General features: G+C 37.6%; 1 long non-coding RNA gene across 1 annotated transcript in view; it reads right to left on the bottom strand.

Moving 5' to 3' along the window:
* Positions 1-1,177: 1,177 nt before the first annotated feature.
* LOC141513669 (uncharacterized) overlaps positions 1,178-25,157 on the bottom strand; it is a 44,198-nt gene continuing 20,218 nt past the window's right edge. Inside the window, exon 3 of the long non-coding RNA XR_012475859.1 lies at positions 1,178-1,329. This is a non-coding gene — a long non-coding RNA (uncharacterized LOC141513669). The remainder of the gene's footprint in view (positions 1,330-25,157) is intronic.

Raw genomic sequence — 25,157 nt, forward strand, 5'->3', positions numbered from 1 at the left:
CCACAACTCAATGATTTAGGAACTACAATTATTATCTCTGTATTACACTTGGAAAAACTGAGACTTAGTGTCCAAATGACGTGCACATTGTCACATGGCTAGTGTCAAATATAGATTCAAATTCATTTTTTCCTAACTTAATTTCCAGCCTTCTTTGTTCCTCTTGGTCACATTACATAGAAGAGAATACTCAATCTGAAATTAGGAAGACCTGGGTATCCATCTTGCCTCAATCAATAAATAGGTGAGTTACCTCAGACCAAACACTTAATACTTCTGAATCTATTTAGATCTGGAGGTTGATGTGAGAATTGTGAAATAATGCATTAAAAATTTTACATATCTTGAAACACCATAAAATGACACATAATTATTACTTTTCCTGTTATTACTTTGCCACACACACACACACTACCTCTATTCTAGTCTCCATAAACTACCAGATCTGGGGAACTCAGAATGGGAGAAGTTGAGCAATTGGAAATCAATCTAGAAAGGTAGTTCCCAGTTATGTTGTACAGGACTTTAAATAGGAATAAAATTTATATTTTATTCTGAAAACAATGAATCACTGAATTTTTGTGAGCAGAGGATTGGTGCAGCCAGATCTGTTCATTATGAATATTAATTTAATAGTTATATGGAGTGTGAAATATAGATGGGAGATACTGGAAGTAGGAAGCTCAATTATTTGTTATAGGTCATGAAAGACTTGATAAGGCTTGAGACAGGGTGGTGCCCATGTATGTGAGTCAAGAACTATAGAGAAACCAGAACAAGAGAGTTAATAGTTCCACTGTACTGGGTCTCAGGCAAAATATAACTAGAATATTGTTTCCAATTCTGCAAATCACATTTTAAGAATAATATTTATAAAATGTTGTTTATCCAGGTGTTTGGATCATCAGTATAGTAAGTGGACAGCCCATAATAACTGAATGAAGGCGCTAAGTAAGAAAAGATGAAGAAATCAGCATAGCTATTTTTAAGAATTGGTAGAACTGCCTTGTAGAGAGAGAATTCTATTTTTTTTCTTCTTAGACCCAGATCCAGATAGTCGAACTCGAAGCAATGTATAAAATTGAGATATTTGTTAAATGTGTGAAAAAAAATTCCTGGAAAGAATAGTTATCAGTGAGTGAAATAAATGCTTCAGGAAGTTATTGATTACCTTTTAATGTACATCTTTAAATGCAGTCTGGATGTTATAGAAGAAGTTCCTTTTGACTTGTAGATTTTGGATGTATTTGTCTCAGAAATAAGGCTGGTGCCCAAAACATTCATAAAATGTTACCACTTCCATACAATCTGAATTCTGGTCAGTGATTTCTATGAGAGGGAGAAAAGTAATTTGTGAAAGACCCTTTGGATCTTAGTTTTCTGAAATATAAAAAAGGCTGTATGTAAGATTCTTTCTAATTACAAAATTCTATGAATCTCCATTTGACTATCAAGTCAGAATTCACCACTACTGGCAGTTAAAGGCTCTTACTTCTTACAAGAAAATCACTCACAGCAACATAAACTGAAAGTGAGCATCAATGCTGAGATGATTCTTGTTATTATATAAGACCTATTTGAATTGTTCAAAGTCTATTTTTGGGAAAATCTGAGTTTTACTTATATGGAAAGGACAACTAAACCTAAGAGAAATAGAATTCTCATATCTGATCTCTCATTATCCAGAGCCACTATATTCTGTAAATCCAATAATCAAATCCAATAAACATTAAGTCCATACTAAGAGTAAATGACACGGTGTAGTTGAAACATCCCTTCTTTTTTAGTAAGTATGGCTGATCCAGTCATCTATTTTCATATCAGTTGTTAACCCAGGGCCAAATAGCTAAAGGTGATCTGATCTCCTTCATTGTAAAGATAAATAAATGGAATCTTCGGATCAGAAATACAGTGTGCAAGTCTGGGTATCTCAGGGTGATGAAAGATTTCAGAAAGAAAACCAGTGACTAGGAAATGAATTATCATGTAACAGGGAAAGTCAAGATAGGGAACTAATTTTTATATACATATATATATATATATATATATGTATATATATATATATATATATGTGTGTGTGTGTGTGTGTGTGTGTGTGTGTGTGTGTGTGTGTGTGTGTGTGTATTGGCTGCTTTTTGTCAGACACTATACTAAGTATTTTACAAATATTAAACCATTTGATTTAACAACAAATCTGGAAGGTATGTGATATTATTATCCCCATTTTGCAAAAAAGGAACCAGAGGCAAATAATTGTTGAATGACTTACCTAGTGCCCTTCAGGTAGTTAATGTCTGAGATTGGATGTCTGAGATTGGATTTTAACTCAGGTCTTCCTGATTTTATACTGAATGCTCTATATGTTATTCTACCTAGTTATAGGTTTATATAATTTAACCTTTATGCAGGTTAGAATATATACATTATTATTATCAATAGTATTAAAATTATTTATACTCTATAGAAAAAGAACTTGGATAACTATGCATATTTTGCACACTGTTTTAATGACCCAGAGAGTTTGTTACTTGAGCATTATTGATGTTCTTTTCTGTGTTATCCTCTTCGTCCTCCTTCTCCTTAAATAATTCCATTTACCAAGTAAGTGGTGTCTTCAGTCACAGATCATTAAATTCCATTTCATCCTCATAACTCCAGAGGGCTCTATTTTATTACAATATGTAACATTTCATACTTTGGGCTTCAAATAAGTAGGCTTAAAATTGATGCCATTCTTATGTCTTCCAAGTATATAATAGAAAAAAAATTTGCCAATATTCTGGATACAAAAGTATGTGCTTAAGATGAACTGAGCTGTTCCAGCTTAAGTGCCCAAGATTAGTGGTGAGGACTGATGGGCTCTAGTTATCAGAGTATTCTTTTTTTTTTAAGTTTTTTTTGCAAGGTAATGGGGTTACGTGGCTTGCCCAAGCCCACACAGCTAGGTAATTATTAAGTGTCTGAGGCAGGATTTGAACTCCTGATTCCAGGGCCAGTGCTCTATCCAGTGCTACTTAGCTACCTCCAGAGTATTCTTTTTTGACTTGACTTTTGGAGGTTCGATAAACTTGAATAAACTCATACAAGTGAGAATGGTTCTCCAGGCAGTAACTTTATTATGACACAACGTGGAAAGAGAAGTGATATACAGTTGAACAGAAAAAGAGAACTCCAAATAGATGTGCAAATTCCTTGGAGAATAGAAAGGGTGCTATGAATTCAAGGCAGTTAGCCCAACTTGATATCTGGCATTAAAGCTCTAAGTTGGATTAAAAAGGAAGGAGATTCATGGATGAAATGAGAGGCCTCCCAGGAGACTCTGAAGCAGATCTCTCTTAACTACATCTTTTTTACAGGAACCCTCATGATATAAGGCTTAAATTTGCAGAATGCAGAGTCCATTAAATATTATTAGGGAAGGAAAGGAGCCAGGAGTCCAAGTGCTAGAAAAAGTATTTAAACAATTACGTGCTTTTTCTTTAATGAGGACTCATGGAGATCAAATCTCTGAGGCCCCCAATACATATTCCTAAATGTACCTATACTCTTATTGTTCACCTCTATAGACAAAGAACCCAGGCACTACTCTTCCATGTCCATCAACTCCACTGGGAAACACTCATATCATCTTAAAAGAAAACAGATATCTGTAACCTAGACTTTGGGATGTGTATGGACTTTCATCTGAAGCAGAAAAGTAAGCACAACAGAAATGATTAACATCTGAAATTATCACTAACTAGAGGGCAAGAATTATGGGAGCACAGAATGAAGTTTTAGAATGATTTTAGGAATGTCATTAATGTATGATTATAATTTTTACTGTTGAAGAAACTGATGTTCAAAGAGTTGGACAACCAGGAGGCAAAGTGAATAGAACACTGAGTCTGGCGTCAGGCAGGGCCGAATTCAAATCTGGTGTCAGGCTATGTGACCCTGGGCAAGTTATTTAACTTCTGTCTGCCTAATTATCCTAGATGATTGTAAAATGGCAATAATAACATTTATTTCCTGGAGTTTTTGTAAAGATCAAATGAGATAATAGTTATAATGTGCTGATTACAGAGTCTGATTCATAGTAAGCATTTACTAAATAGTTGTTCCCTTTCTCTCTGTCTCTTTATATCTGTACTCTGTTACTTATTACTTATGTGACTTTAAGTAAGTCACTTAACTTCATGGTGCCACAGTTTCCTTATCTATAAAATCTGGGACCCCTGGAACATTGATGCATTATTGGTGGAGTTGGTGGAGTTGTGGCTCTGGAGATCCAATACGCCCAAAGAGTAATAAAATTGTTCATACCTTCTGACCCAACAATTCCAATTCTAGGCCTATATTCAGAAGAAATTATAAAAATGGAAAAGTCCTACATGTACTAAAATATTCAGAGCAGCTCTTTTTGTGGTGGAAAAGAATTAGAAATTGAGGGAATGCCCATCTTTTGGGGAATAGTTAAATAAGTTATGGTACGTGAATATGGTGGAATACTATTGTTCTTTAAGAAAGCATAAATGGTTAAACTCTAGAGAAGCATGGAATGATTTCCCGGATCTGAGGCTGAGTGAAGGGAGTAGAACCAAGAGAACATTGTACACATCAACAACAACACTCTGAGATGAACAACCTTGATGGAAGCAGCTCCGCTCAGCAGTCCAGAGAGCTAGTATAACTGTATTAGACAGACTATGGACTATATTATCCCCATTCAGGGGAAGAATAGCAAAATAAAACAAAACACACACACACACACACACACACACACACACACACACACACATACAAAACAACCCTTCCAAATCTTATTAACACTTTATAAAAATCATCTATTAAGTATCTCTTTCCCTTATCCTAATTCCTCATACTGAAAATTGCTAATTTGTAAACATGTTTATCAAAATATTTAGGTACAATGGTAATCTATTAGATTCTGGGGGAGTGGTGCTGGTAAGGAAGGGTGGAAGGAAATTTTGCAACTTAAAATTATACATGTGCATATGGATGAAAATAATTAAATTAAAATAAAATTAACTTTAAAAAGTCAAGGACCCCAATGTCTATTCCTGCTTTAGATCAATAAGGAGTTAACCATGGTCACACTGTAATTGTCAGACATAGTCCTTTCTGAGTCCAAATTCAGAATCCCTTCTATAGATAGGTGGATTGTGAATAAAGCATTGGATTTGGAATCAGGAAAAGTAAGATTAGAGGTAGCTAGATGTGCCATTGGATTGAGACCCTGATCTTGAGTCAGGAAGATCTGAGCACAAATCTTAGCTCAGACAGAATGTATCCTTGAGCAAGTCACTTTACACTGTCTACCTCAGTTTCCTCAATTGTAAAATGTTAATACTAGCATCTACCTTTCAGCATTCTAGTGAGAACAAAATGAAACATTCGAAAAGTGCATTATACACATTATACACCTTAAAGCACTATGTAAATGCTAGTTTCAAATCATCAGATTTGCATTAACTGTGACACCCTGGACCATATAATCAATCAATAAACCTTTAATAATAGGACATATTAAGTGCTGGAAATACAAAGAAAAGTAAAAGGTATTATTTGCTCTTAAGGAGCTCACAATCTAATGGGGGGAGACATGTAAGTACCTTTGTACAAAGGACTTATATATTGAGTAAGTTGGAAATAACATAATGGAAGTCACTAGAAACAAGAGGAAAGAAAAGCTTCCTTTGAAAAAGTTAGGATTTTAGCTAGGGCTATAATGAATTTAGGGAAACCAGGAGGCATAAATGAGTAGAGAGAATATTTCATGCATGAGGAACAAACAGTAAGAATGCCTGGAGTTGGGAAACGGCATATCTTATTTGAGAAACATTGAAACAGTGAAATGATTTGAGGCCCTCTCCCTGGGGCTGGAGAGGGTCAGGGAAGCAGCACTGTCTGAATTATCCTTGAGTAATGTGGGCTGGGCCATGGGTGAGGGGTGTTAATCTCCCTAATCAGCTGAGGGAGCTCTGCTGTCCACACCTGCGGGGGGGGGGGGGGGGGGGGGGAGTTTACTGTATTTCTCTGGGGAAGAGGACTCTGCCAAAGTATGGAGCTCATGACCCAAGCAGAGCAGATGACTGATGTCCAGTCACACTCTACATCTCTCTCTGCTGGTTTTCCCCAGACCACCACCCCACATTATAATACACATTATACACCTTAAAGCAATATGTAAATGCTAGCTTCAAATCATCAAATTCTCATTAACTGTGACACCCTGGACCAGACAATCAATCAATAAACTTTTAACAATAGGACATATTAAGCACAAAGAAAAGTAAAAGGAATTATCTCCCCTTAAGGAGCTCACAATCTAATGGGGGAGACATGTAAGTACCTTTGTACAAATTATATATTGAATAAGTTGGAAATAACATAATGGAAGTCACTAGAAACAAGAGGAAGTAGGAAAAGCTTCCTTTGCAAAAGGTAGGATTTTGAGAATTGTCACGTTTCATTCTTGGTGAGTGGTAAAATGTCACAAGCCTGGAAAGTTTGCTGTATGGAGGGGAGAGTAATTGAAGGATGAATTGCAAACAGAGGATTCTATATTTTTATCCTGGACTTGATAAGGAACCACCAGAGGTTTCTGAAAGGGTAGTGGTGGTCAGATCTCTGCTTTATGTACTTCTGTCTCAGCCACTAAAAAAGATAAGTAATAGCTATGACATTTTATGTAAAGAAAACTCTCTGCAAATCAGGAAACTGTAATTAAATGTAAGTTAATATAATTATAACTATTACATTGACTCTCATTGAGTCTCTGAACATTTTACCTGATAAAGAGTTCATTCATTTAAGTGGTAGTTCATACTGTCTAAAGTTTTCTTTATAATTATCTGATAACAGAACCTTATTAAATCTAAACTCTGAAGAAAACTCCTGATCTTTTGAACCACACATTAAAATGCTTTTTTAAAGACAGTCTTGAACTTCTGGTCAAGATGGCAGAGAAAAGACAGGTACTGTACTATGGTCTCCTGGTTTCCCCTCAGAAATAATTTGAAAGAAACTTCTTACCAGAAGTCATATTGAAAAACCCCAGGAAAAAAAGGTAGGAGGAGAAGAACTACCAACAAGATCTGTCTAAGGGGACAGTGGGTGAACCAGGAGTGGAGAGCAGAGAGCCAGACCAGGGCAGCAATGGTGGGGAGAAGCCAGAGAACCAACCTTAGCCACAAAGGCTTTGGCTGTGGGGGGGCAGTCTGGGGAGAACCAGCACAGAGAGTTGCAGAGTGTGGCTGGACATCAGTCTTCTGCTCTGCTTTGGCCATGAGCTCCATACTTCAGCAGAGTCCTCTTCCACAAAAAAAAAAAAACACAGTAACAGCCCCCCCCCCACAAGGGGTGGCCAGCAGAGCTCCCTCAGCTGATTAGGGATATTAACATCTGTCACCCATGGCCCAGCCCACATTGTTAAAGAATAATTCAGACAGTGCTGCTTCCCCCACCCTCTCCACGAACAGGGAGAGGGCCTCAAATCAAAACTTTGGGGAAAATTGAAAGTTAGTATGGCAGAAACTTGGATTAACCAAACATCTCATACCTTATACTAAGATAAGATCAGAATGGGTACTGGATTTAGATATAAAAGACAATATTATAAGCAAACTAGGAGATCAAGGAATAGAGTACCTGTCACATCTATGGACAGGGAAGCAGTTTATGACCAAGGAAGATATGGAGAATAGCATGAAAAACAAACCAGATAATATTGATTACATTAAATTAAAAAGCTTTTGCACACACAAAACCACTGTATCCAAGATCAAAAGAAATGTAGTAAATAGGGAAACAATTTTTACAACTAGTATTTCTGACATAGGACTCATTTCTAAAATATACAGAGAACTGAGTCAAATTTTCAAAAAAAAAACTCAAGCCATTCCCCAATTGATAAATGGTCAAAGAATATACAAAGGAAATTTACAGCTGAGGAAATCAAAGCAATCCATAGTCATATGAAAAAATTCTCCAAATCATTACTTATAGAAATGCAAATTAAATCATCTGTGAGATACCAGCTCACACCTCCCAGACTGGCCAATATGACCAGAAAGGACAGTGATCAATGTTGGAAGGGATGAGGGAAATCTAGGACACTAATGCATTGTTGGTTGTGAACTCATCCAGCATTTCTGGAGAGCAATTTAGAATTATGCCCAGAGGACAATAAAATGTGCATACCCTTTGACACAGCAATACCACTATTGACTCTATACCCTGAATAGGTCATGAAAAATGGCAAAAAACATCACTTGCACAAAAATATTCATAGCAGCCCTGTTTGTGGTGGCAAAAAAATTGGAAATTGAATGAATGTCCATCAATTGGGGAATGCCTGCACAAATTGTGGTATATGTATGTTATGGACCAGGAGGCATGGGAATTCAGGAAAACCTGGAAAAATTTGCATGAACTGATGCTGAGTGAGATGAGTAGAACCAGAAGAACATTTACACCCTAACAGCTACATGGGGGTGATGATCAACCATAACAGACTTGCTCATTTCATCACTGCAAGATTCAGGGACAATTTTAGGGTTTCTGTGATAGAAAATCCCATCTATAGTCAAAGAAAGAATTGTAGAGTTTAAACAAAGACCAAAGATTGGGGAAAAAGTTGTAAACTTCAAAAAAACAAGAAAATAAGAAAAAAAAGACAGTCTTTCAGGCATTTAAAGAAATTGAGTATTCATTCCAAGACATATCTAAGGAAAAAGATATTAGATAGTTCCTCATACATAGATATTTGATATTCCTCATCCTTTTGCCGAACAAGCTCCCTGACCAGCAGGAGAATAAGTTTGACTCAGGAGAGACATGAAATGTATACACACAGGTGGGAGTCCTAGCAGGACAACTAGCAGAACCATTTATTCACAGTATCAGACAAATCTTTAAAGCAGAAAACCACAAAATTAGCATACAAGATAACACAATAATATATCTCAAACTTGCACAGGATGTAACCTAGCAGGATGTAATCTAGGTTGAAAAGTTTGGGTACAGGCCTATTGGCAAGTGAGGTCACTGATGTTGCAGTTGTGTTATCACAGTAGAGTTCCATGGAGAGCCTTCAGTTTGAGGGTCACCTAAGACTGGGCTTTAGTCATAAACTGATCTTTCACCCAGATTTACTGGGACAGCTCTACAATATTTCCTCCTTTTCTGTTTACACAACAAACTCATAGTTGATCAACCTGATGTTCAACCTGGGTTATATTATTCTGGAGTCTTTTGATAACATATATAGTAGCTCCAGTTATAGAATAAAATTCTTTCATTGACTTGGCAAGCAGCAAAGGCGAAACACTAAGAGAATCAATATAAGACACAATTGTATACTTTTGGCCCAATGCCCAAAGAGGGTCTATTGTTGAAACCACTCAGTTATCTTTTCAGCTGTCTTTTCTTGAGTCACATCTCATTGGGAGATTTCCTGGATGTCTTTAGCCAACTTATACAAATCAACAATACCAAAAGATACAGTAGAATTCCCAAACAATCCATTAATGTGGTTCCTTTTTCCATTCCCATTGAGTATCATTATATTTCAAGCTGGTTACACAAATTTGCATGTAGATATAATCGCAACTCTACCATATTTAATTCATCTCCTATAGAATCTACTATCTTCTTCAAACACTCTAACATTTGTAAAAACTGCATATCAATATTTGCCTGCTTTTGGAAGCCTGTACTTACATTTTTACTAAGTTCCTCTAAATAATGTGCCTGAACTACTTCATTTTGTACATTAGATATGGACAAAGCAAGTGATATAGAAGAAGCAATGAGAGATGTAGGCATAATACCTTCAAATAAGAAACTAATACATCTCTTAAACCTTCCAGATGGAAGGTTCTCCTGTCATTGAATTAGTTCACCAAAAGCATGATCAGAAATAGATTTGTACTGGCCTTAGGACTTTAACATTTTGAATGTGAGACCCTCACTCTTACTCAGAGCAAAGATAGTTTTTAAAATGAGAGGCAAACAGCAAAAATGATCAACATCATAAGTACAAAAAAGCTGAAAACAGAAATAAGGCCATGTAACCATGTACCAGTTACAGGTGGAGAAGATAGCCAATCATACAATTTCTTGCTCAAGTCTTTATTTTCTTCCCTAACACAGTGTTCATTACAGAGGTTTGTAATGCACTAATCAGATGATAAGGATTTTCATAAATTTTCTCTTGAGGTTTAATGTTCCAGTACTATTTTCTGACTATTCTTGAGAATATTTTGCTTCTTATCTTTTCCTTATTCACCACTTCTTGATCTACATAAACATGATCAAATAATACATTTGTAACAGTTAACATTATACCTAACTTCTCTTCTCATCATCTCTTCTTTGGTATTTCCAGTAGTACCTTTGTTATATTGCAAATAATTTGCAGCTTCCCCTTATCAAAACAACTTCAGCCATGCTCTTCTCCCCGCAGTATGAAAGTAACCAATGGAGTGTTTTGAATATAAGTACAATATTCAGTTCTTTTTTTCAGTCTCCAATTTGTTCATGATTAATGTAAGAATCACAAATTGTCCTATAAGTCCATGTTGTGCTATCCTTTTATGTGGTCTGTCCTTCCTTCTCCTCTAATCCTTTCTTTTTTGATTTCATAAGTGTAAGTTATTCATTTTCTGTATTACTTGTTTCATTTGGTCTTCACGATCTGATGTTCCTTTCTGGCATCCAGACATTTTCTCCAACTGTGGAGAAAACAGAAGAATATCCTCGACCCCAGGCTAGTAATTGATCAGGTCCTTTCCAATGTCCATCTTTTGTATCCTTCCACATAACTCTATGACTACACTTAGGCTTATTTATTATGTAATCTATGTAATTTTTGTAACCAAAGGATTTTTCAACTAGGGTTTTATTGTTATAATTTAACCATTACAGAGCTTTACTTAGGCATTGCCCCAGTGTCTGTTCCCCCACAATTCCCCCTTTTCTGTTTATGTAGGAATGTCATCAACAACCTATTTTTTTTCCTTTCCACTATAGCCTGACCAGTGGAATTGTAAGGATTCCCTGAAACATGTTGTATATGAAAGGAGCAACAAAACTTTTTGAAGTATTTGAATGTAAGTTTGAAAATGTAAGCTGGTTCATTATCAGTTTTCAGCTGTCAGGGGATGCCAAGTATAGAAAAACACAAGAATAAATGATCAGTAATGTGCCTGACAGGTTCTCCTGTGCTAGCCGAAACAACAGTAAAGGATGAATAGCTATCAACTATAACATGGATATATTTTAGTTTAACAAAGGATTGTTCATGTGTGACATGCATTTTCCAAAGATCCAGAGGTTATAAACCTTGAGGGTTAATGCCAATAATTTTTTGGGGGACTGAAAATTACACACTAAAGACACTCCTTGACAATATGTCTGAATTCCTCCCTAGTGATAGAAAATTGTCTCCTTAATGCCTTTGCTGATTGATGAAACTGTCTTGGGAAGCTTTGACAGTAGAAACATTAGCTATAAAAAAGTTGATCAGCAATAAGATTACCTTTACATATCATCCCAGGAAGTGACTGTGAGAGGGAACATGAGTTATAAAGAGGGGATGGTTTCTGTTTCCAAAACAATTTGATGTCTCTTAAAAAAAATTAAAAATTTCTCCTGTTTTTCATTTTTAAATCTGCTGTCTCATTCTTTTTAACTATCCCTACTGCATATTGGGAATCAAAAATAATATTAATTGGAATCTTATAGCTTTCTATACCAAGAATAATAGCATACAATTAATTCTTTTGAGTACAATCATACTTAGTATTATATAAGAAAAGTTCATTCATTTGAGGCACAACTATAGAAACCTTATTATGTCTGGTTGAATCAGTAAATATATTAATAGCATCCTGTATAGGTGAATTTTTTACTACTGAACTCAGAATAATTGTAATTCAAAAAAAATTTCATAAGCCCTCAGAATATCTTCCTATCTAAAGAAACCTTAACTGTTGTTATCACTATTTTCCACTCTAAATTTCCTTGGACTAAATCCTCCACTTGTTCATGATTAAAGGGGATCTGGATCTTTTCTGGGACATAACCTGTTAAGTGTTGGGTTCATTCCAGGTTTTTCTTATAACCTTTACAAGCAATCAGGGTAAGATATAACACTCCTTTTTGGTTGATTGGTAAAATATACCCATTTACAGTCAGTTGGAGTAAACTTGGTTTGTAATATCCCTGTTTGATAAGGACGGTTATAACACATTCTTACCATCCTGTGACTATGTAATTTTTCTTCAATTATTTCTAATGCTATTCTTGCTGTTTCTGTTAGACTGCATGGTGAAGTTAGAGATGGGTCTCCTAATATCTGATAACACTTTGTAATTCTGCAACTGAAATTCCAATAAATTATCTTTCCCAGTTTATATCTCTTATAAGTTTTTGAAAATCATTCAAAGTCTTAAATGAATCCTTCCTAATTTCTACTTTTTGAGCTTTTCCATTTTCTTCTGTAATTTGACACCCTAAGTAATGAAATGGAGGATATTTTTGGACTTTCTCTTCTGCTGTTCTAAGTCCATACTGGTTCAAATTTGCATTCTTATAATACCACTTCTAACATATGTACTTTTGAGTGAGAACACAGAATATCATCCATATAATGTAGACTTTAGGAAGTTTTTGTCTTAAACTCTTTAATACTTTACTAACATAAGTTTGTCACATAGTAGGACTATTTTTCATTGCCTGGGGGAATACAATCCAAGCATGCCTCTTGTAATACTCTTTAAGGTTAACAGATGGAAGAGAAAAGGGAAAATACATCTTCAGATGTAACTTTAAGGGATTAAAACAATCTTTTAAATCAATAGTCCATAAAGGTCATCCTCTAGGAATATCTGCCAGAAAAGGAAGTCTTGGTTTTAAAGGACCCATGTCCTCCATTGCCATGTTGATCTGTCTTAAATTCATAACATTTTCCATTTGTCTGAATTTTTTATAGCAAAAGTAGGATAATTATAGGGACTATTGGTCTCTATTAGATGTCCCCTCTCATATTTTTCCTGTTATATCTTTTATGGCAGTCATATTTTTTCCTGTGATAAGGGCCATTGCTCAACTCATATGGGGCTTTACATTGTTCAAATTATCTTTTCTGCATGTAAATTCTACTACATTTCAGCAATGGCCCCTATAAAAAAATTGATTGAACAATTACTCTCATGTCCTGAAAAATAAAGTGCCATGGGCAGAATGTTTAGACAGTAAGGTTGAAAAGTTCCTTCTTTGTCTTCTTTCTCCAGGTCAATTTTCATTTGCTCTTAGTAGGCTGTTTTATTTCCCTGACTCCCTGGACAGTGATATCACTTTCCTCCAACTCCCATTCCCAGGACCACTGCTGTCTATTAATCACTGATTTATCAGTCCCAGTGTCTATAAGTCCTTGCACACAATATCCTTCTACTTCTATAATCATAATTGGTCTGTCTTTGATATATATTTCTTGAGCCCAAAAGATGTTCTCATTATTCTTTTCCACTAGGACTGCCAATCTAACCATGTTAGCCCTAGGCATTATGCTAAATGCCTTTAACCAAGTATTGAACACTCTAAGCTTATACCATCCTTTAGATGGCTCATTTACCATGAGCTCTATCAAAAGTTCTGTGAATTGAGCCTCTTCTTTCAGAGTAATTTAGTTTATTTTTGTATCCTCTGGATCCTGTGGTGTTCTGAATTTTACTTCTTTCCAATACTTGGAGAGTGGGTATAATTTCTTGTTTTTGTATTGTCATAGGTATAATGAGAACTTTTAAACTTTCTATTTATTGGTCTTGCCTTTCCCATAAGCAAAGTGTTCTCTCTCTCCTTCCTTGTTTTCACTGCCAAACTACCCTTTCTCTTCAAGCCTCTCCCTTACCTTAAATTTATCACAGAACTCTCCATGGCTTCACAAGGTGTTTCTTCTGAAAGACTCTCTCAGCCTCCAGAGGGCTTCAAGTCACTAAATTAGCCCCATGTTGGGGCACCTAATAATAGGGCCCCTTACTGGCAGGGGGATTAATTTGCTTCAGGAGAAAAATGAGATGCATACACATAGGTGGGGATGCTAGCAGGACAACTAGCAGAGCTGTTCATTCACAGTATCAGACAGTTCTTTGTAGCAAAAATCCCACAAAATCAGCATACAAGATAAAACAATGAGGTATCTCAAACTTGTGCAGGATGTAACCTAAATCAAGAAGTTCAGCTACAGGCCACATGATTACACAAATGTGTTATCATGGCAGAGTTCGATGGAGAGCCTTTAGTTTGAGAGTCACATAAGACTGGGCTTTATTCATAAACTGACCTTTCACCCAGACTTGCCCAAACAGATCTACAACAGATATTGCTTATTGTTTTAAGCAATGTTTAATCTTATTGTATAGCAGTCTTTTTCTTTTCCCCAGTTTCCCTTTTCATGTAACTCTTAGATCTCCTGTTTGAAGAGTAAAGTTTTTGTTCACATCTGGTCTTTTCATCAGGAATGTTTGAATGTCATCTATTTCATTAAATATTCATATTTTTCCATGTGAGAGTGTATACTCAATTTTGATGAGTAGTTGATTCTTGGTTGTACTTCAAGCTCCTTTGATCTCAAGAAAATCATATTCCAGGACCCTCAGTCCTTTTATGTTGATGCAGCCAGATCCTTGGCTTCATTCTGGCTTCTTGCAGAATTTTCTCCTTGATCTGATAATTCTGAAGTTTGGCTACAATACTCCTTGGTGTTTTAATTTTGGGATTCCTTTCAGGAGATGATCAGTGGATTCTTACAATGACTATTTTGCCCTCTGATTCCAGGATGCCAGGGAACTTCTCTTAGATGATTTCCTGAAGAATAGAGTACAGGCCCTTTTTTGATAATGATGATCAGGTAGTACAACTATTCTTAACTCATCTCTTCTGGAGCTGTTCTCCAGGTTAGCTGTTTTATCAATGAGATATTTTAGGGGGCAACTAAGTGGCACAGTGATAGAATACTGACTCTGGAGTCAGTAGGACCTGAGTTCCAATTTGGCCTAAGGCACTTAATAATTGCCTAGCTGTGTGACCTGGGGCAAGTCACTTACCCCCATTGCCTTAAATAAATATATTTTTTAAAAAAATCAATGAGATATTTTACATTTTCTTTTGTTTTTCATTGTTTGATTGTGTTTAACAGATTCTTTGTTTCTCATGAAATCATTAGCTTCCATTACTCTTATTCTATTCCTCAGGGAGGTATTTTATTCTTTTAGCTTTTACATCTCTATTTCCATTTGGTCAATTGTATTTTTGAAGCTTTATTTACTTTTGTCACTTTATTTTGCAAGATGTTAATTTTCTCTTTCATTTCTTTTCCCAATTTTCAATTTGGTTTTTAAAATCCTTTCTGAGGTGTTCAAAGAAGTCTTTGTGGGTTAAAGTCCAATTTCTATTCTCCTCCATAGCTTCATAATTGATATCCCTTCTGCTCCCTTTTTATGAACCTGTGGTCTGTCCAAACTTATCTCCAAGACAACTTTCGATGAATCCTGTTTTTACTGGTCTTTCTTCCTTTTGGATTTTGCCACCTATCCCAAGGTCCTTACTTCCAGTCCTTCTGTGTTAAGAACTTTAGAAACTTACTAAATACCCTGGGCTGTTGAAATTGTTAATTCCTAGGGTTGGATTAATGCGTTGACAGGTAAGGGAAGCCTGAGGCTCTCTGGAACATCTGTATTGGGACTGTCAACCACCCACTCCCCACTATGGAAACTCCTGGAGCTGTCTCCCGATAGTTCACAGGCAGCCCAGTCACTGTACTACACTGACCTGTCTAGAAGTGCTAAAGGCTCTCTCTCAGATGGGACATCTGCTGTCTAGTCCCTTGTTGGGACAGGTGGGAACACCTGACGCTAAATCTGAGCTTGAGCTGTTTGCACAGGAATCCCTGCTGCTCGCTCTCTCTCTCTCTCTCTCTCTCTCTCTCTCTCTCTCTCTCTCTCTCCTGTCAGTGTTGAATAATTGTCACCCTGGGATGTTGGGAAAGGGAGAATCTGGGGTCATCTCTGGGCTATTTAAGTCAGAACTCCAGGCCCTCCTTCTGGGATTAAATGTCAGAGACTTGCTTGTCAAGGTGAAGGCTGACCAAAACAATCACCAGACTCAATGTGGGTCCTGGGTTGGAGCTTTCCTTGAGTGCTGGAGCTGCTCACTATGCAATCAAGTCCCATCTTGAAATCCTCTGCTCACACAGCCAGGGATTTCATGTTAGTTCCCCCTCCTCAACCTGCTGTCACTGGACTAAGTCTTTGCTCTTTGCCCTGGGCATGCCCATTCTCCCCCTGCAATAGACCTTCCTGGGAGATGTTGTACTCTGCTCTCTGAAACAGTCTTCTGCTCCAAAATCTGTTAAAAGATAATTAATGTCAGTTCCACAGGGAAACTCAGAAGCACTTAACTGAAGTCCTGGTTTCTCTCTGCCATCTTGACCAGAAGGATTAGGAAGATTCTGAAGATCACCTGGAAGGATAAGATGGACACTGAGGTCCTTTCTTGAACTAAACTGCCAAGTATTTAAATTGTATTACAGTGTACAACTTTGATGGGAAGCAACACAAGAACATTCTCAAAGTCTCTCTTAAGAAGTTTGGAATTGTTTGTGTGATATGAGAACCACTCACTATGCTGTGCCCTAATCAGAGAAGTGGTTGCACTATATGAGCACACCAGAACTGTAATAACTCAATTGAAATGCACGATACAAAAATTTATCCTAAATGTTCACAAGGTCTATTGTGCCTGACCTGTGAGCATTCTGAACTGATATTGGTCTAATAAGTCACAATTATACACAATTGACTCTAACATAGTGATATTATTTTGGTCCTTTTTGAGAATGAAGGACAACAAAGAATCACTCCAAGTATTTTTTTCTTCTTAGTGGAATCTGAAACCACTGGCTAGATCACCCTCTCACCTTGTTTATCTACATTCCCAGAAAAGACAAGGCATGAGCTATAGGTAAGCACACACATAAACAATTTTCCTAGGAATGGGAAATTAATCTGAATTATAGAAAAGGATTGTTGTAAATTGAAAGGAAGGGAGCCTAAAAGAACTTGATTAAGGATAGGATTGGAGGCATAAGGGAAAGGAAGATTTCTATAATGCTCATCTTTTTTTATTCCATGGGCAATATACTAACAAAGTTGTCATCTCTTTCGGTTTTTTGCAAAAAGTTTCATTGTTTTTCTAATCTGAGATTTATTCCTGTGATTTCCTTGTATTCCTAATACCCTTAACCTCAAGGCTCTACCTTTAAACTCTCCTGCTATATGTGGGCACCCTTAAGTCCAAATACTGATTTTTTCCCTACTTTCAGATGCACAACCTTGGGGAAAGAGGTTAGTTGGGCAGAGTGAAGAGCTTGGATTTTCAGTGTTCCAATGAAACAATTTCAGAAGCCTAGTTTAGGGGATCCTGAACTTGGTGTGTTCTTACTGTGAAAGCAATGAGATAGCTTTCTGCTACTATTGTTGTCAAAATCTATCCTAATACTTAAATAATGTTACTGTTTTCCCTGTCATCAATGACTATTTATTATTCACGCTGACATACTCTCAATGAATCCCAGCTATGACTGTGTAACTATTTTGAATCTGTTAAGTGAAACATATGAGCATTTCATTTATCACATGGGGAGGTCTCTCCCTAGACACTAATTTTAATGTGATCATCTTTCCCTGGGAATCCTTATTTTGGGGTTACCAAAATTACTGCAGATATTTCTAAACTATGCTGACATGGTCCATTACAAATTTGTCTAATCTGAAGTAGGTCCTCACAGTGGCAAGAAAATTTTCTACATTTCCTTAAAGTTTCACTATCCCATTTATCAGTCTCTTCCAAACTTTTTCATGTTATCTAACAGTTCCTATGATATATTTTCTTCCAACTCACTTGAGATCATATGCCAAGATCTTCCATTCCTTTCTACCTCATCTCACATCACACAGATTATGCCTTCTTCTGCTATACCTTAGTAACTGTACTATAAAAAGTGTCCTTTCTCCCTTAAAAGATACCCCCATGGATTCAATGGAAAAAAGTGCAAAAGGGGAGTGGCTAGGTGGCACAGTGGATAGAGCACCGGCCCTGGAGTCAGGAGTACCTGAGTTCAAATCCAGCCTCAGACACTTAATAATTACCTAGCCGTGTGGCCTTGGGCAGGCCACTTAACCCCATTGCCTTGAAAAAACTAAAAAAAAAAGTGCAAAAGAAGGTGTCTTAGCCTTACCAGATCTACAGTTATATTATAAAGCATCAGTCATCAAAACTGTATGGGATTGGCAAAGAAATAGAGTTGTGGATCAGTGGAACAGATGAGGTGCAATAGCAGGAAACGATTATAGTAATCTGCTGTTTGATAAAACCAGAGTCCATCTATTGGGATAAAAACTCTTTCTTTGATAAAAACTGTTGGTAAAATTGGAAGTTATATGGGAGACACTTAGATTAGACCAACACCTCACACCCTATACCAAGATAAGATCCAAATGGATACAGGATTTAGACATACAAAACTATATTATAATCAAACTAGAAAATCAAGAACTAGTTTACCTGTCAGATCTATGGAAAAGGAAGCAGTTTATCACTAAGAAGAGATGGTGAACATTATTAAAAACAAACTAGATGATTTTGATTAAATTAAATTAAAATGCTTTTGCACAGACAAAACCACTGTAACTAAGATCAAAGGAAATGTCATTAGTGCATCATAAAAGCACTTTAGTTTGCTACAATCGGCATAAAACTGAATTTCATTTGGATTCTTACTGAGCCAAGAATCCTGTATCTCTCTAAGCTTTACTTATGTTTTATTTCTGATGGCATGAAATGCTGCCTTCTTAGTGTGTAATGAATTATATAGTTGATAAGCCCTGTGGAGTTTCATTTTCATTTAATGGTTTCTGTATTTCACTATCATTTTCATCAAGCTAGTTTTAATGATTGTGATCCAGATAAGTGAATGCAGTGCTGTATACAAAATTTCTGAATGAAAACAATTTTTTTTGGTTACACTGTTGCCAAATGTGGAAGGGTTCAAATTTCCCTCCAGGTTAGCAAAAAACTGTTCCTTGGAGAAGTGCTCTAATCTCTTGACATTAATTTATTCTGTATATATTTATATTTTGTAGATAGGTAGATGGAAAGGGGACAGCTTGGTGGTGTAGTGGACAGAGCAACAGCCCTGGAGCCAGGAGGACCTGAGTTCAAATTTGACCTCGGACACTTAATAATTGCCTAGCTTGTGACCTTGGGTAAGACATTCTTAACCACATTGACTTAAATAATTAAATTTGTTTTGAAAAAGAGTAATCACAGAAGACTCATTAAAAAGCCAAACAGATAGGTGATAGAAAGATAGATAATAGATAAATAGATTGATCGATAGATATATATGTCATCTATATAGATGTCCATACAAATAATGATATCTATCTGTATCTATCTATTGATTTACAGGTCTTTAGAGATATTTAGATATATTTTGACTTGGAAATGATGCTTCTATTGAATGCAACCCCATGACCTCATGGCACATAAGTACATTGTTTTGACTACTGATCCTAATTTTTGTGCATCTGCTGTGTCATCATTGGTCTATTGCCATAGGATTTTGAGATAAGTAAAAAAGACAAAATATTATGGGTGATTCATGAATAAATTGGATTTTAGTAAGACAATGTCGCATAAAGTGGTCAGCCTCAATCTCACTTCCAGAGTCATCACATTCCAGTGACAAGACAATTTCAAGACAACTAATTATGACAAGATCTAGGCATTTTTGATGTCTATCCGAGCTCTAAGTGCTCCCCAACATCTGTTTCATTTGCCTTCATGAACATTGGAACAAATTCTTCTCATGCACTACAGGGGAAATCTTCACATTCTTATGGTAGATAACACCCTAAATAATCAACAAGATTGAGACCCCTCAATTACCGTAGACCTGGTTTTGCCTGTCTGCTGAAATGGTTTACCATTGCTTTGCATGGTACAGTTCCTTGGAGACACAGGGGAGAGTTAGGTGGATCAGGCAGAAAGCAAAAGGTAAAACCATCTGAGCAGCCCTCTCACTAGAGGTACAAGTGACCACTGAACACACCCTATACCCCAATGTTGGAATAATGACAAGCAGAAAGTCTTGCAGAAAAAATTACAGGCATGGACATAAGTAATAGAGTTCAGTGGACCAGGGAAAAATGCACATACTTATATTAGCAATAATTATGAGAAGGTGGTGGCTCATGTAAGAGGACAGAGAATACACATCCCTAATTAGTGGCAAAGAGCCTTGTTCTCATTATCTATGAGCCCTAGGCTATCTCTTTGTGAAAATATCCCTTTACATTTGGCACCTAGGTGTTTTGTTCTCTCACAGAGATTATCAAGAAAGGAAAAACCTTACAACTCCTTGTAGATTTTTCAAATGATGCCAGTATTCCCATTAGATCCTTTATTGCTAGAGCTGAAGACCCATACTGCTAATCTAAGGTTTGCTCCTCCTTTGTAAGGAAGGAATTTCTATTGTGAATTATATGAGCCACAAGTTTCATTCTCTGATGGGAGTCCCTGGTTGAGTATTTTTAATTTTGTGGATGGTGAGTGTGACTTGAGAGAAGTCAAACAAGATGGAGACATAATTGTCCAAAGTCACCATCAAGAATAACCATGAAGGGTGTGGAGCCAGGATGGCGACAAGAAGGGATCCAGTCTTAGGAGCTCTCTGATAAAAACTCATAAACTAAGGACTCTAACTAAACTTTCAAGAGACAGAACCCACAAAGGGACCCAGTGAGGCAGTTCTCCCACTCAAGGTAACCTGGAAAAGAGCAGAAAGGCTCTGCTCCCGGGGTCGGAGGGGCGGCCCACCAGAGGGGTGGCCCGCCAGAGCCAAAGAACTTCAGCCTCCCGGAGGCAGCCCCAGGGCATTGAGAGCCTCACTTCACAGCAGTGGGGGAGTCTCCTGAGCTGTACCCCGGGGAGCACCAGGCACAAAGTGGGGGAACAGCGGGGGACCTCTGCCAGCGTGAGCACATGGAGCCCAGCCCTCAGGGCACACAGCCAGCAGCTTGGTCTTTCAGCAGCCTAGACCCGGAAACAGAAGCAGGCAGAGCCAGTAAGCAGGAGCCCCCAGGGCATGAGCCCATTGAGCTGAGGGAGGGGAGTGAAGAGAGACTGCCCAGCTCTGTCCTCTGCCCCTGGAACAGGACTCTGGGGCTCTGACCACATTCAGCTCCTGATCCCAGTCTAGCCCCCCCCATAGAACAGCAGGGCCCCCCCACCTCAGCCCCGTGGCAGAAGGGGGTGCTTATGGTCATTCACAGACCAGGAGGGAGGACAGAACCTCACACACTGAGACCCTTGTGGGAGTGTCCGAAAAGCTCAGGAAGCACCCTAAAAAAACAGGCTTAGGCTGGGAAAATGAACAAGCAAAGAAACAAGAGGAAGACCATTGAGAAATATTTTGCAAATGAGCGCGAGAAGGATCAAAATACTCAGTCTGAAGATGAGGAAGCACAAGCTCCTGAATCTAAAGACTCCAAGAAAAACAGAAATTGGGCTCAGGCTATGATAGAGCTCAAAAAAGACTTTGAAAATCAAATGAGGGAGTTGGAAGAAAAACTGGGAAAAGAAAGGAGAGAGATGCAGGAAAAACACGAAAATGAAGTCAGTAGCTTAGTCAAGGAAATCCAAAAAAAATGCTGAAGAAAATAGCATGCTAAAAAACAGCTTAGGTCAAATGGATAAAACAGTTCAAAAAGTTATTGAGGAGAAGAATGCTTTAAAAAGCAAAATTGGCCAGATGGAAAAAAAGATAAGAAAACTCTCTGAGGAGAATAAATCCTTCAGACAAAGAATAGAATTCAGGGAGATTGATGAATTTACCAGAAATCAGGAATCAATACTAATTAGAGGAAAATGTGAAATATCTCATTGAAAAAACAACTGATATGGAAAACAGACTTAGGAAAGATAATTTGAAAATTATTGGAATACCTGAAAGTCATGATCAGGAAAAGAGCCTTGACATCATTTTCAAAGAATTACTACAGGAAAATTGCCCTGATATTCTAGAAGCAGAGAGCAAAATAGAAATGGAGAGAATCCAACGATCCCCCTGAGAAAGAGATGCCAAAAAACCAACCCCCAAGAATATTATAGCCAAGTTCTAGAACTCCCAAGTCAAAGAGAAAATATTACAAGCAGCCAGAAGGACACAGTTCTAATATCGTGGAGCTGCAGTCAGGATCACACAGGACTTAGCAGCAACTACAGTGGAAGCTCGTAGGGCTTGGAATACAATATACCAGAAGGCAAAAGAGCTTAGAATGCAGCCAAGAATCAACTACCCAGCAAGGCTGATTTGTCCTCTTCCAGGGAAAAAGATGGACTTTCAATGAACCAGGGGAATTTCAAAGGTTCCTTTTGGAATGGCCAGAGCTGAACAGAATGTTTGATCTTCAGATACAGGACTCAGGTGAAGCATGGAGATTGGAGGAGAGGGGGGAAATATGAGGGACTTAATGAGGATGAACTGCATGTATAGAAAAACGATACTGATAATATTCATACGAACCATCTCAGTTAATAGAGCAGGTAGAGGGAGCTTTTATAGTTGAAGCACAGGAGAAAGCCGAATTCGAAGATAAAATATGGTGTAAAAATGGAGTTAATAGAAAAAAAAGGAAAATGGAATGGGAGAAAGAAAAAGGAGAGGGGCAATAGGCCAAGATATTTCACATAATAAGATTTTGTTTTATTACAATGAGCTATTTCAATGATATGGAAGTGGGGAGGCAAGGGGGAATGAGGGAACCTTTGCTCTCATCAGAGATGGCTAGGAGAGGGAACAGCATATATACTCAATGGGGTATAGACAACTGGAGTAAGAAGGAGGGGGGAGCAGGGAGAAGGGGTGGGGATGTGAATAAAGGAGGAGAGGATGGACCATGGGGGGAGAGTGGCCAGATATAACACATTTTCTTTTTTACTTCTTGCAGGGGGCTGGGATTGGATGGCCTGCCCAGGACAATAGGGTCAGGTGGATTCTGGGCCTAAGGGGTGGTATGGGGGCTCAGGGCTTCTTGGCCCCTGGACCAGGGATCTGTCTGCTGCACCACTCAGCGACCCTACAGCAGAGTCAGAGTGAAAGGAGAGAGAAAATATAGTACATGGTAGTAGAGAAATAAGAAAGGAGGGAGTTGCGATCAGCAATGGCAACGTTGGAAAAATATGGAAGTATTTTTTGTGATGGACTTATAAAGAATGTGATCCACTCACGACAGAGTTGATGGTGTTGGAACAAAGACTGAAACATATTTTTTGTTATTATTATTTGGGGGAGGGTGCAGGGCAAGTGGGGCTGGGTGGCCTGTCTGGGGCCACATAGCGGGGTGATCTTTGAGTGTCTGGGGCCGAACTCAGACCCGGGTGCTCCTGGCTCAAGGGCCAGTGCTCTGTCTGCCACCCAGCCACCCCTACTATTATTACTATTTTATTTTATTTTATTTTTGGTCTTTTCTTTTTATTCTTTTTGGTTTTGGCAGGGCAGTGGGGATCAGGTGGCTTGCATGTCACATGGCTGGGTGATTATTGGGTTTACGAGGCTCGATGTGGACTCAGGTGCTTGTGGCTCCAGGGCTGGTGCTTCGTTCATTGCGCCACCTGACCATACCTACAATTATTACTATTATTTTTTTAATTTTAATTTTTTTCTCTCCCTTTTAATTTTTCGCCCAAGCAAGTCTATCTATATTCATGGGGGGGGAGGGTATTTTGTTTACTTCTACACAAGTATAGTTTATTAATGTAAAGAAAAACATTTGTACAAAATGAGAATAAAAATAAATTAAAAAAAAAGTTGTCTTATAGGCGTGGCTGGGTGATGCAGTGGATAGAGCACTTGCCTTGGAGTCAGGAGTAGATGACTTTAAATCTGGCCTCAGGCACTTGTGTGACCTTGGGCAAGTCACTTAACCCCATTGCTGAGTCAGAAAAAAAGTTGTCTTATGCCTTATGCCATTGTTTCCTTTTTAATGTTGTTTTTCCATTTGGATTTGATTCTTCTCTCACAACATGATCAATACGAATCCATGTTTAGCAGGGTTATAAATGTAGAGGCTATATCGGATTGCTCTCTGTCAAGGGGAGAGGGGAAGAAAGGGAGGGAGAAAAATGTAAAACTCAAAACTTTGTAAAAAATGATGTGCTTAAATATCCTTTCCAGACCCTAATCCAATCCCATTCCCATGGCACTTAGTAAAACAAGGTTCTGATGCTCAAAGACACCAGGTGATGGTAATTTATAATATTTCCACACACAAAACAGTCCCTAACATATCTCCCTTCTTGTTTTTGAAACAAAATTATTACATGATTAATTCCACCTAATTGTAAACAAAAGCTCAATAATAATATACACGAATGTCAATTTAACAAAACCAATATTCCCAAATTCCTTGAAATACATTTTATTCCCCAACTTACAAAGATTACAAAGTTTTTTCTTTTGCCCCCAAAAAACCTTTCAAAGCAATAAAATTCAAAATATAAAGTAAAAAGGAGTAACATTAAACTTTACCTAATTATTTCATAGTTTAGACATTAACACACTCTCAACACAGAAACAACTCTTGTGTTTCAAACATCAAAGTGAGATTGTTGGACACCATGGCTGGCACCAAAATCTCAAAATATAGCAACATTCTCCTACCTCGCTAGTACAGTAGAGATTTAAAATGACCTATAAATGTTCTAATATGCACATACACATATAACCAATCAAGAGCAGTGAACAGAAATATAAGCCATAGGCACAGACTTCATTTGACAGACAAAATCCAAATTTCCCAGTCCTAGAAAAAATTCTTCCCCTTTTCTCTTAACTAATTGAACCATGAAGCTTCCCAATCAATAAACTATTGAACAACTTGGTCATTGCCCAATCCCCCCCTCCTCCCCAAACCAGGAAAAATGCATGGGGGTCCCTTGATTTCTAAAATAAGTTTTTTGAGACATGGGTTTGAGTTTTGAAGTTTCAAAAAGGAAGTTTTCCCTTTTCCCTCTTCCCTCCATCTGCA

Source organism: Macrotis lagotis, chromosome 1, assembly GCF_037893015.1.
Source record: "Macrotis lagotis isolate mMagLag1 chromosome 1, bilby.v1.9.chrom.fasta, whole genome shotgun sequence".
In the NCBI taxonomy this organism is placed as follows: domain Eukaryota; kingdom Metazoa; phylum Chordata; class Mammalia; order Peramelemorphia; family Peramelidae; genus Macrotis; species Macrotis lagotis.